This window comes from Triticum aestivum, chromosome 5A (assembly GCF_018294505.1).
Source record: "Triticum aestivum cultivar Chinese Spring chromosome 5A, IWGSC CS RefSeq v2.1, whole genome shotgun sequence".
Taxonomy (NCBI): domain Eukaryota; kingdom Viridiplantae; phylum Streptophyta; class Magnoliopsida; order Poales; family Poaceae; genus Triticum; species Triticum aestivum.
The window spans coordinates 153644311-153654830 of record NC_057806.1 but is presented as its reverse complement, the minus strand read 5'-3'; positions in this window follow the sequence as shown (position 1 = coordinate 153654830).

Here is a 10520-nt window from a genome sequence, read left to right as displayed (position 1 = left end):
GCCCGCCATTGTTGGCTCCCTTCCCGCTCGATATTTGGGAAGAGGACCAGGGCCTCTATAAATAGGACTAGCCACCACAGTAGAGCAGGACGATCGGATCTTAGCTAGAGGATCGAAGCTTGAGAGGATGATTGGGTCTTAGCTAGAGGATCGAAGCTTGAGAGGATGATCTGATCTGAGCTTGAGAGACCACCCCCCCACACGCAAGCTCGCCGAGCACAAGAACGCCTCAACCTAGGGAGGCCGTTCTTCCCTTGTATTGTTCATCATCAGCCGAAGAGGCAATCCACCACCACCACACTGGAGTAGGGTATTACACCGCAACGGTGGCCCGAACCAGTATAAACCCTGTGTCCTTCTGTGTTACCAGTTCGTCGAGTTCGTCCACAAGATCCTAGCGAGTTAGAGCGTAGATCTGTTGGAGCGAAAGACTTCGCGTGCACCCCAGCGTTCGAACCTTAAGGGTTTGCCGGGACCCCATACCCCGACAGGTACACCCCACACGGGGTCAGGAAGGCTGTCTTATCCACATCTTCTACCGCCATGTTGATCTGGTGATATCCTGAGAATGCATCCAGGAAGCATAGCAAGTCGCACTCGGCAGTGGAGTCGACAATCTGGTCGATGCGTGAAAGCAGGAACGGATCTTGGGGGCAGGCCTTGTTGAGGTTGGTGAAGTCGACGCACATCCGCTCCTTCCCGCCTTTCTTGGAGACGACGACGGGGTTTGCTAGCCACTCGGGGTACCGAACCTCGCGAATGACACCCGCAGCCTCCAACTTGCGAGTTTCTTGGACGATGAAAGCTTGCTTCTCTATGGACTGCCTCCTCACCTTCTGCTTCACGGGGCGTACGTTGGGGCACACCTTCAGGTGGTGCTCTATCACCGCTCTTGGGATCCCCACCAGCTCATCGGGCTCCCAAGCGAACACTTCCTTGTTTGCGTGCAAGAACTTCACCAGCGCCTCCTCCTAACCAGGCTCGAGGTTGGCACCTATGGTAAAGGTTGCCCCCGAGGACCCGTCCTCCTCGACGGGCACTTTCTTGGTTTCTGCCCTGTCCTGAGTGAAAAACTGCTTCTTATTGGTTGGTGCGGCTCCTTGGCCTTGGAGGTATCCGCGTCGGCGGGCTGCGCTGTTGCGGCGGTCTTGAGGGCGAGCTTGAGTGTCATCAAGGCTTCCTTGGTGTCCCCAACTACTGTGAGGACACTCTTGCTCCCAGGCATCTTCATGAGGTTGTAGGCCGGATGGGTCGGCGCCATGAACTAAGCAAGGGCCGGGTACCCGAGGATGGCTTTGTACGGGAGGCCGATGTGGGTGATGTCGAAGTCGATGAGCTTGGTGCGATAGTTGTCGCGCATGTCGAAGGTCCGGTGAGGCGGATCTGCGCCAGGGAGCGGGCGGAGCCTCAACTAACCCCTGAGAAAGGCTTGCTAGGACGGAGCCGCTCGAGCGGTACGTGAAGAAGGTTGAAGGCCTCGACGGAGAGCATGTTGAGGCCGGCGCCGCCGTCGATGAGCATCTTGGTGGTGGACACGTGGCAGATGGTGGGCGTGCAAAGCATTGGGAGCGCACCTGAGCCGGCGGTGGAGGCGGGATGACCCCCTGAGTCGAAGGTGAGGTCGGACTTGGGCACGGCCCAGCCCGGCGGAGCCCCCGGGCGCTTGGAAGTGGTGCCGATCTGGCGAAAGAACGGCTTGACGTGAAGATCCGAGGGTGGTGCTTGTGAGGCGCCGAGGAGGGCCGCAACCGTGTGGTGCACCGGTGCCGCGTAGCGCGTGGCGAAGAGGCCGCACAACTCCTCCCAAGATGCCACCGTGGATCCGGGGAGGTTGAGCAGCCAGGTGCGCGGTGCGCCAGTGAGGGCCATGGGAAGCCAGTTGGCCATGACCTTGTCGTCGCCCCGGCCTTAAGGACGGCCTCCTCATACGCCAGCAGGAAAGCTGACGGGTCCTCCACGCCCTCATAGCGAGGTGGCATCTCCAGCTTGAACTTGGGTGGCCATTGCACCTGCCGCAAGGCGGGAACAAGGGCTCGGAGCCCCCGAGCGCCACTGTGGGCATCCGTAGATCCAGCCGGATGGGCGGCGCCAGCCATGGAGAATGGGCGCCAAGATGGTGGAGCACGAACCAACAGAAGGAAAACTCCAGTGCACCCCTACCTAGTGCGCCAAATGTTGGATCTCGGGTTCCGGCAAAACCCTTAAGGTTCAAACACTAGGGTGCGCGCGAATATCTCCCCCTACTAACTCACGCCCTCAACCTCGCCACGATCTCTAAGGCTATCTCGGCGAACTCGCAACACAAGAGACACAAGATTTATACTGGTTCGGGCCACCGTTGTGGTGTAATACCCTACTCCAGTGTGGTGTGGTGGATTGCCTCTCGGGCTGATGATGAACAGTACAAGGGGAAGAATAGCCTCTTGAGGTGAGGTGTTCTTGTGCTTGATGTGTGTGAGGCTAAGGATGGAATGGCCCCGTTCCAAGATGAGGTCGATCCCCTAGCTATGGTGGTGGCTAGTCCTATTTATAGAGGCCCTGGTCCTCTCCCCAAATATTGAGCGGGAAGGGAGCCAACAACGGCCAATTTGAAAGGGGACAGCTAGTACAACTTATCCTGACAAAAGTAGTCTTCGCCTACCAAAGGCTCTGGTGGTGACGCCGCCTTGGGCTCCATGATGACCTCCGTCTTGCCGTTCTGCTGGTCTTGGTCTCATTGCACGGATATGGAAACCTTTGCTTGATGCCTCGGTACTCTTCATATGCGCTTGCCTCCTTAGCACCAAAGAGGAAACAAGGACACTGTGCACGCTGGCACCCGCCTGGTCTCGATCGTCATGGCTCGCTTCACTTGAACCTCACAAGGTTTGCCCGGCCTCGATCTCTCCGCCCCTCGCGATCCAGCCTGGTGAGGCCGCTCCTGAGGAGGTCTTATGTCGTCCGCCTCGCGAGGCTTGGCCCCTCGCGAGGGTCTTGAATGCTTGTTGGTGAAGATGGGCCGTACAGGCCCGCATGCACAGCCTTGTCGTGGGCCGCAGGCAGGCAAGTCTTGGGACCCCCGTTCCCAGAACACCGACACTAAGGATCCATCCTCAAAGCACCACGGAATGGGTTTACGCGCCGGCAGCCATATCTCACTAAGTGTAGGGTGCAAACATACAAAGAAAGATCTAACGGGAAGATAGCATGCATTATATTGAAATACTGCAGAGTTATATTACATCAAATAATCTATGCAGTTCTAACTTAACATAAAACTATCTTGGTCTTGAACTCGCAGAGGCAACGAGAAACGGGGTGCCTAGTCCCAGTGCTGGCCCTCCACCCTCTCAACTCCATCGACGCAGTTGATGACAGTCTTGATATGCTCCTTAAGCACCGCAAGGTCTGTTTCCTCCGGGAAGCTCTCCAACGCGTCGGCAAAGTTAACGGAGGGGTTTCAGAACGCCACCTTGGTGAGTACCTTGGTCAGGGCGCCCCGGCAATGCCTCCAGGACTCGTTCGCCAGATAAGTTGCCCGGTTGGAGCGGAGCTGCTTCAGGGCTCCAAGAACGCCCTCGAAGAACAGGGTCAGTCTGGCGTTGGGACTCACGTTCGGCTCCGGGAGGTACCTCACATTCAGCATCCCCATGGCAGCCAGCTTCGTTGTGATCCTGTCGGCGATGTCGGCGAGGCGGCTGATCAACGGTTTATGCTCTCCGCGTACTCCTTGTGTGCGGCGGCATCATCCCTCCGCAGTTGCGTCTCCGCCTCTAGGCCCTTGGTCAGGGTCTCTTCCCGGGCCCTGACCTCCGAAAGCGTCCCCTCAAGGCCCTCTAGCTTCAGCTTCAGGTCATTGATGGCATCGTTGGCCTTGGAGAGCAGCTCAGGCTTGCCAAGGAATGTGGCCCGCGCCTCCGCTAGAGCGCCGTTGGCCACATACTTCTCCTCTGTCAGCTTGAGGACCCATTCCTTCAGCCCATCCCGCTCCACCTCCAGCTCCGCCACCTTGCCGGCATGGACTAGGGCTTGAGCATTGAGTGCCTCCTTGTTCCTCTGCTCCAAATCCTGGGTCCACTGCGTGACGAGCTTCACGACCTCCTCATCCTTGCCGCAGAGTGTGGCGGTGAGCACCTCCTCACGAGCGGCAATGTCCTCCTCCTGGGAGTTCAGCTCGGCCTGGTGCTGGTGTCGGGCGGCCTCGTCCTTGGCAGCCTGTTCCCTCGCTGCCTCCTGGGCTTTCTCGACGTCAGCCTGCTTTAGAATGATCTCCTGTCTGCGCTCAGCCAACAGATCCTGAGCGGCCTTCAGTTCATCATGGGCCTGGCAGAACCAGGCCTACATCTCAGTGACGCGCTCCTCGAGGTCCACCTCTGCTTTTTCCACCAGTGCCATCCTGGACTTCGCCTTGTCCAGGCGGGCACGGTGAAGCACCTAGAGCTTCTGGAAGTTGACGCGCATGGCCCGAAGGAGCTGCTCCTCTTGGGAACCACCACCATCGGTGCTCGGTTCGTCAACAACCCCAAGCCCGGTGGCGGCGAGCGCCTTGTCATCAAACACCTCCCCTTCGGTTGGCGCCCTTGTGCTCGCCGTTCCTGGGAGTTGGACGAACAGGTCATTGTGCACCATCAAATACTTGCTCGAGCCAGAGGAAGCTGAGGAGGAAGGTTCATCGTCGACCAACCCCTCCCCGGCAGACCCTTTGCCGGCCTCCCCGGCAGGCCCCTTGGTGGCCTCTTCAGTGGAGCTCTTGGCGGCCTCCACGGCGGAAATCTTGTTGGCCTCGTCCTCGGCGTCCCTGGTGACCTCCTCAATGACGGTGTCAATATCCTCCTGGGCCGCCGAGGAAGGGCCTGGATACCAAGAAGGGGAATGAGATGGAGCCAAGGCCAAGATTCAAAAAGAAGGAGAAGGAACAGGGACGAGTAGCAAACCACTTACCCGCACCAGGCTGGAAAGAAGTGGCGTCTTCCTTGCCAACGTTCATTGCCGGGACATAACCACCGACACCCAAGATCGCTTCCTCCTCCTCCATATGTATGGGCTCGATGGTCGATGCCCTTGCTAGGGACGCCCCACTGGGTGGCGTAGCCGAGGGGGCGGCATGTTGGGGGTGGCCCTCGACGGCTCCTCCTGCTACCGTTCTCCTCCTGCAAACCCGACTAGGTCAGCATCAAAGATTCACACCCAAGGCTCATCAGTGAAGGAGTGAGTGGCGGACTCATGTTGGGGGCTAAAGCAAGGGCTGTGTTGGGGGCTGCTGTCCGGGCTACTCTCCACCAACAACGGCGTATGCGGAGTACCCGCCGGGGGGCTTGTCGCTCGCTGAGCCCTTGGCCCTCTTCACCACCCTCTGCGCCAGCGTCTCCGTGTCCCTGTGAAAATGACACCAAATCAAAGGAAAATAACACAGGCATAAGGTCAGGAAGTGATGGGGGGCAGAATACTTACTCATCCTCCACCTCCTCCTCCGCTAGCTTCCTCTTCCTTGCCGGGCTGAAGGACCCGAAGTGGAACTTGACCTCCATAGTGCCGTCCGAAGGAGGAGGAGAAGAGGACGGGGTCCGATGCCTCTCGGACGAGGAAGAAGTAGTTGTTGTCCTCTTCGCCACCGCGGCCTTCACCACCTTCTTCGCTGCCACGACCTTCATCGCCCTTGTCTCATGCACAGGCTGTCCCTTGGCCGGCTGCCGCTACGTGATCTTGCCGGCCGGACCGGCTCGCCAGAGGATGCCCGCCGCAGCACGTGCCGCCTCCCCGCGGATGGGGGATTGTTCACCTCGACCTCCTTTTCGGATGACTCGTTGCCCATGTCTTCCACGAGGGAAGCCTCCTCGCCGGCGACGCTGGCCTTCCCGACAGACTCCGCCCATTGGGCGAGCTCCCTTTCCTCTGCGGCCGTGTCGGCCTCATCCTCCACGCCGCCAACGCTGCCGGCCTCCCTGGCGAGCACCGCCTCCGCCGCCCTGGCGACGATGTAGTATAGATCCGCCTTGGTGGTGTCCTGGATGAGCAGCGGCTCGTCGCGGACATAAGCCTCCGACAAGGTGTCGAAGAACTCCTGCACCCTCCCCACTGGCGGCTCGGCCCAGGCCGAGTCAAGGCCGTGCACATTGAAGTCCGGCATCACCGCAATGATGTTGGACTGGCGAGAGTTGTTTCTCAGCGGGACCACTCCCGCCGGTAACCCAAACAGGGGCCCCTTGATGGCCCTACCGGCCTTCGCTGCCCTGCCGGTCCTCTCAGCCCTGCCGTCGCTGCCCACGTCGAGCTGAAAGAGCCTTTGACAGAAATGGGCATGCCCCATCACCGTGAAGTTGTGCTTCAGGCCAGGGCGGAGCCTCATGACATCGGCCGCATTCTTGAAGTCCCAGGCCGACCTCCCCTTGTTGTTCAACGGGGCGGTTCGGCAAGGGATGAAGTCCAACCCAATCATCTCAAGGGTGAGCCCGGCCATGGTGAGGCGATGGATCATGGTGGTGGCGACTGAAAATCTTCTTGTCATTGGCGTCGAGGTCGCTCCAGTCCGCGTGGCGGGTCGGCGGGCTCTAATGAACCCGGAAAAACTCATGCGGGTCCTCCTCCTCGATCCAGCACCACCGACCCTGCCACTCCTCCCACCTCTCCTTCTGGGCACCCTTCGGGTACGTGCCTCTCTCCTGGGTCCTCAGGATCCAAGCGATGCTCCCAGAGAGGGCGCCCCCTGGTTGGAGGTGAGGAAAGAAGTAGTGGCGGAAGAGCGCCGTGCAAGGGAGCACCCCGGCAAAGCCCTCACAGAGGTGGGCGAAGAGAGCCATGCACGCCACTGCGTTCGGCATGAGATCCAAAAGATGGAAGCCGTAGGTGTGCATGACGTCGTTGAAGAAGTCAGAGAAAGGGGGGCAGAGCCCACAAGAGAAGAAATCGACGAAGAAGGGGTGCCGATTTGGGCCCTCCTCGACAAAATCGGTGGGGACGACGCACGTGGCAGGGTGCCCAGTTGTCTTCCTCCCCCACAGGGGCAAGAAGAAGTTCTTGAGGTGAACCGCATCGATCATCAACGGGAAGTAGGCGAGCTGCGTCCGCCGCACCGCCGACTCGCTCTCCGGCGCCTCTTTCTCCCCGACATCCTTGGCCGCTCCCTTGCCACTGCTGGTTTTGGGCGCCATGGCAGCTGAGAGGGGCAAAGGATCAAGATCAATGGGGGTGCAGCGGCAGCGAGCAGAGGCGAGAACTTCGAATATTTCTCCTAGGAAGAAAAGAGGAACGACGGTTCCGAGATTGGAAGAGGCGCAAAGGGTAAATGAGTGATGCGCCTGCGGTTTTTCTCTTTACCATTTACTACGATGTGACACATGAGTGCAGCAACCGCCCCACGCATGACCCCCACGTCATGCATGACCCCCACGTCGTGCATTCAATGCAAGTCGTGGGGAAGTGCGACTAGCGAGGGAGTTACAGCGGTACAACTCGCCCCGCATGCCCGCGCACCGTTTTGGGCCTAGGCCAACAACGTGTCGCGCTTATGTATGGCCCAGGCCCGTTGGCTCCTGTCGGTTCACAAAAGGAGGTGTCCTATTTTGTACCCCTTTAATTGTGCGTGGGTAGTTGGAGCCACGCCGGCGGCCACACCTAACGGGGAAAATGAAGGAAGCAAAGCCACAAGACAACCAGAACAACGCCAAGCCAGAAACACGAAGAGCAGAGGGGAGAGGTGGACTCCCCTAGCAAGGCCCTTGCGGGGGTGACCTCCACAGCCCCGGCAAGAACCTTGCCGGGGCAACTTTCCCAACACCAGCCGAGCTACCACCCTTGAGCCCAAGAGTTCCAACACAATCAACCACTTTGGAACCGAGGCTCGGGAGGCACCTCCATGGTGTCATGCAGATTTTTGTGGAAACCAGAAGCACACAAGACTAGATGATGACCAGAAGACGATGGTCCTTGGCAAGATCCTTGCCAAGGATGCCCACGAGACCCCCGTCAAGACCCTTGCCAGGGACGACCACGATGCCACGACAAGACCCTTGCCGGGGCTCCGGCAAGACTCTTGCCGAAAACATCCATGGGGCCGCAGCCAGGCCCACATCTGCCAAGACTCCACTGCCGTTCCCATGCAGCTGCCAGCCCACCAGCTAGGCATGCGCCTGCATGGCGACGTGCGGCCTCTAGGCCGACTCGGCAAGCACATGCGTGGTGGCACAAAGATATCCGTGAAGACTATGCCACCGCACCAACTCAGTAGCCAGCCAGCATGGCGCTACACGGCTCGCTAGTTCGGACGCGCGTCGAAGCCATGCGAGGCGGCGACAGCTAGGACGAGCTTACTTACCGTCCCCGATAAAGCAAGGAGGGCACGTCGGCAGCACATTAAATGAGTTTGTCCTACGGCCCCAAGAGATAGACTCGACTACTGTATAGCTTTCCATCTCCTGTGTGTCACTTTCGCAGCCCCTTTGACTATAAAAGGAGGCCCGCGACATATTGAGAGAGGATTTGGATTTTTTTGGACCCTGGACGCCTTGTAGCTAGTCCAAGAACACCAAATAAACAGAAACCAACAAGAGTAGGGTATTACGCATCACTTGCGGCCCGAACCTGAATAATCCCCCCACGTTAATCTCTCAATCCCTCTCTATCCACAGCACCGCGCCCGCCAACCATAGCAAAAAGGGATTCCTCGTGATATCGTAGGTGTCGTTTCCCCGACAGGACCGAGCGCCGACAACACCGTGAGATTGAATCAAGAAGAAAATGCCGTGATTAGTGTACAACCTCTTTGGTGGCACCGATTAGGCCTCAGCTTCATCGAGGAAACGGTGATGATGATGCTCTTCCGATGATGCAGGTGAAGACGGTTGTGTGGGAATGGAGGTGGCCCGAAAGATGAGGGGAACATCAGGGCAGCTCCTTGGAGGTGGAGGACGGGGTGGCTGAACCAGCGGGACAACGAGATTGACGATGGATCCTCATCTTGTATGGTGGATGAGGGACGTCGAGGTGTTGCTGTGGACGACGTCGTCGGTGAAGAGGCTCTGGCTGGGTGGCGGACGGAGGAGGGTGTGGGGCTTCGCAGGTTTTCGTGGCCTTGGTGTATGAATGGGTGAGCGGATGGGATGGGAGTGCGGAACCATGTCTTAGAGACGCGCTTGTCCTAAATGTGGGGTAAGTTACGAAAGCACCCCCACAGATTTGAGCTAGGCGGTTCTTTCGGTTCAGGGGTATCACGGGCATTTCACGTGTAGGGATTTCACAGGAGGTGGGAGTTTTCGCGCGCGTTGTAATTTTGGAATAGCAAGGCGCGGGTTGAGATGGAGGGAGTTGTCGGAGCACAACGAGACAAAGATATATCTTAAATATTTCGGGGTATCAAGGCGCAGGTTGAAGAGGCGGGAGTTTCGCAGCATGATAGACAGAGACACTAGCTTGAAATTTTGGCATAACAAGGCACAACTTGAAATTTTGGGAGAACAAGCTTAACGTGTACCCAAAAAATACAATTCGCACCTCATCACTAGAGAGAGCCATGTCCCGTTTTACTATATTACTAGAAATGCATTCAAAAACAACAAAAAGCAAAAAAAGGGACGACAAACATAACGTGTACAGTACCAAAACAATTTTCACTACCCTCAACAATAAAAAAACAATTTGTCTTGTCTAGCATATGGACTAAACTTGAGTACATTTTCCCTATTTGAATGGGATTGTACTCGGGTTAGTTATACAACCATCTAAATATTATCTTCACAACACATGAGATGAATATAGGAGAAGTAAATTCCTATATAAATACAAACTACATGCACATACGATCTCAAATTCAAATATATGTATCCATTTTATGTAGAATTCAAATCATAGTACATTTATGCTCTAGCTAGATGTTCGGAATATAAACCATGTATGATATACTACCTACAATGTGTTTAACAAGCACAACACACACACAAACACCATTTAGACTAGTAAGGTACATGTGCATTGCACGCATGAGATTTGACAACCAAATTATGAATAAATACCACATTATAGCATGTAAACTTTGAGTCATATATTCATGATGTAGATGTTCGTTAAATTATTATAGTTCATTTCATTCAAAATCATCTAGTTTTTATAAAAAAAGGCTAATCTATTTTAAGATTCATGGAATTGTGCGTTGTAAGGCATAAAGTAAAAACAAATAATGGCAAATCATGTAGAAAAACATTTGGGCAATTCTGATATGGAAGATTCTAGAACAAAGATGAAGTGCTTGCGTTTTGAGGTTTGTGCATTATGCTTAAGTTCAACCATGGAGTCTTCTAGATTATACATGTGGCAAAATCTGGTGGAATCTAGATGATATCCAACGGCCATTAGTGCTCAAATTTTCCATCTCCGCACCATCGGATTGGCCTCATCCAACGACCATCTTTCAAAGTTAATGTTATCCAACACTATATAAAAAATATAAAATATAACATATATATAGGGGTATAGAGATAGACATGTGATGCGAAAGCCACCCATCATCTCCAGTTAGAATAGTGTGTCCATGCACAGATGCAATGTGGCCA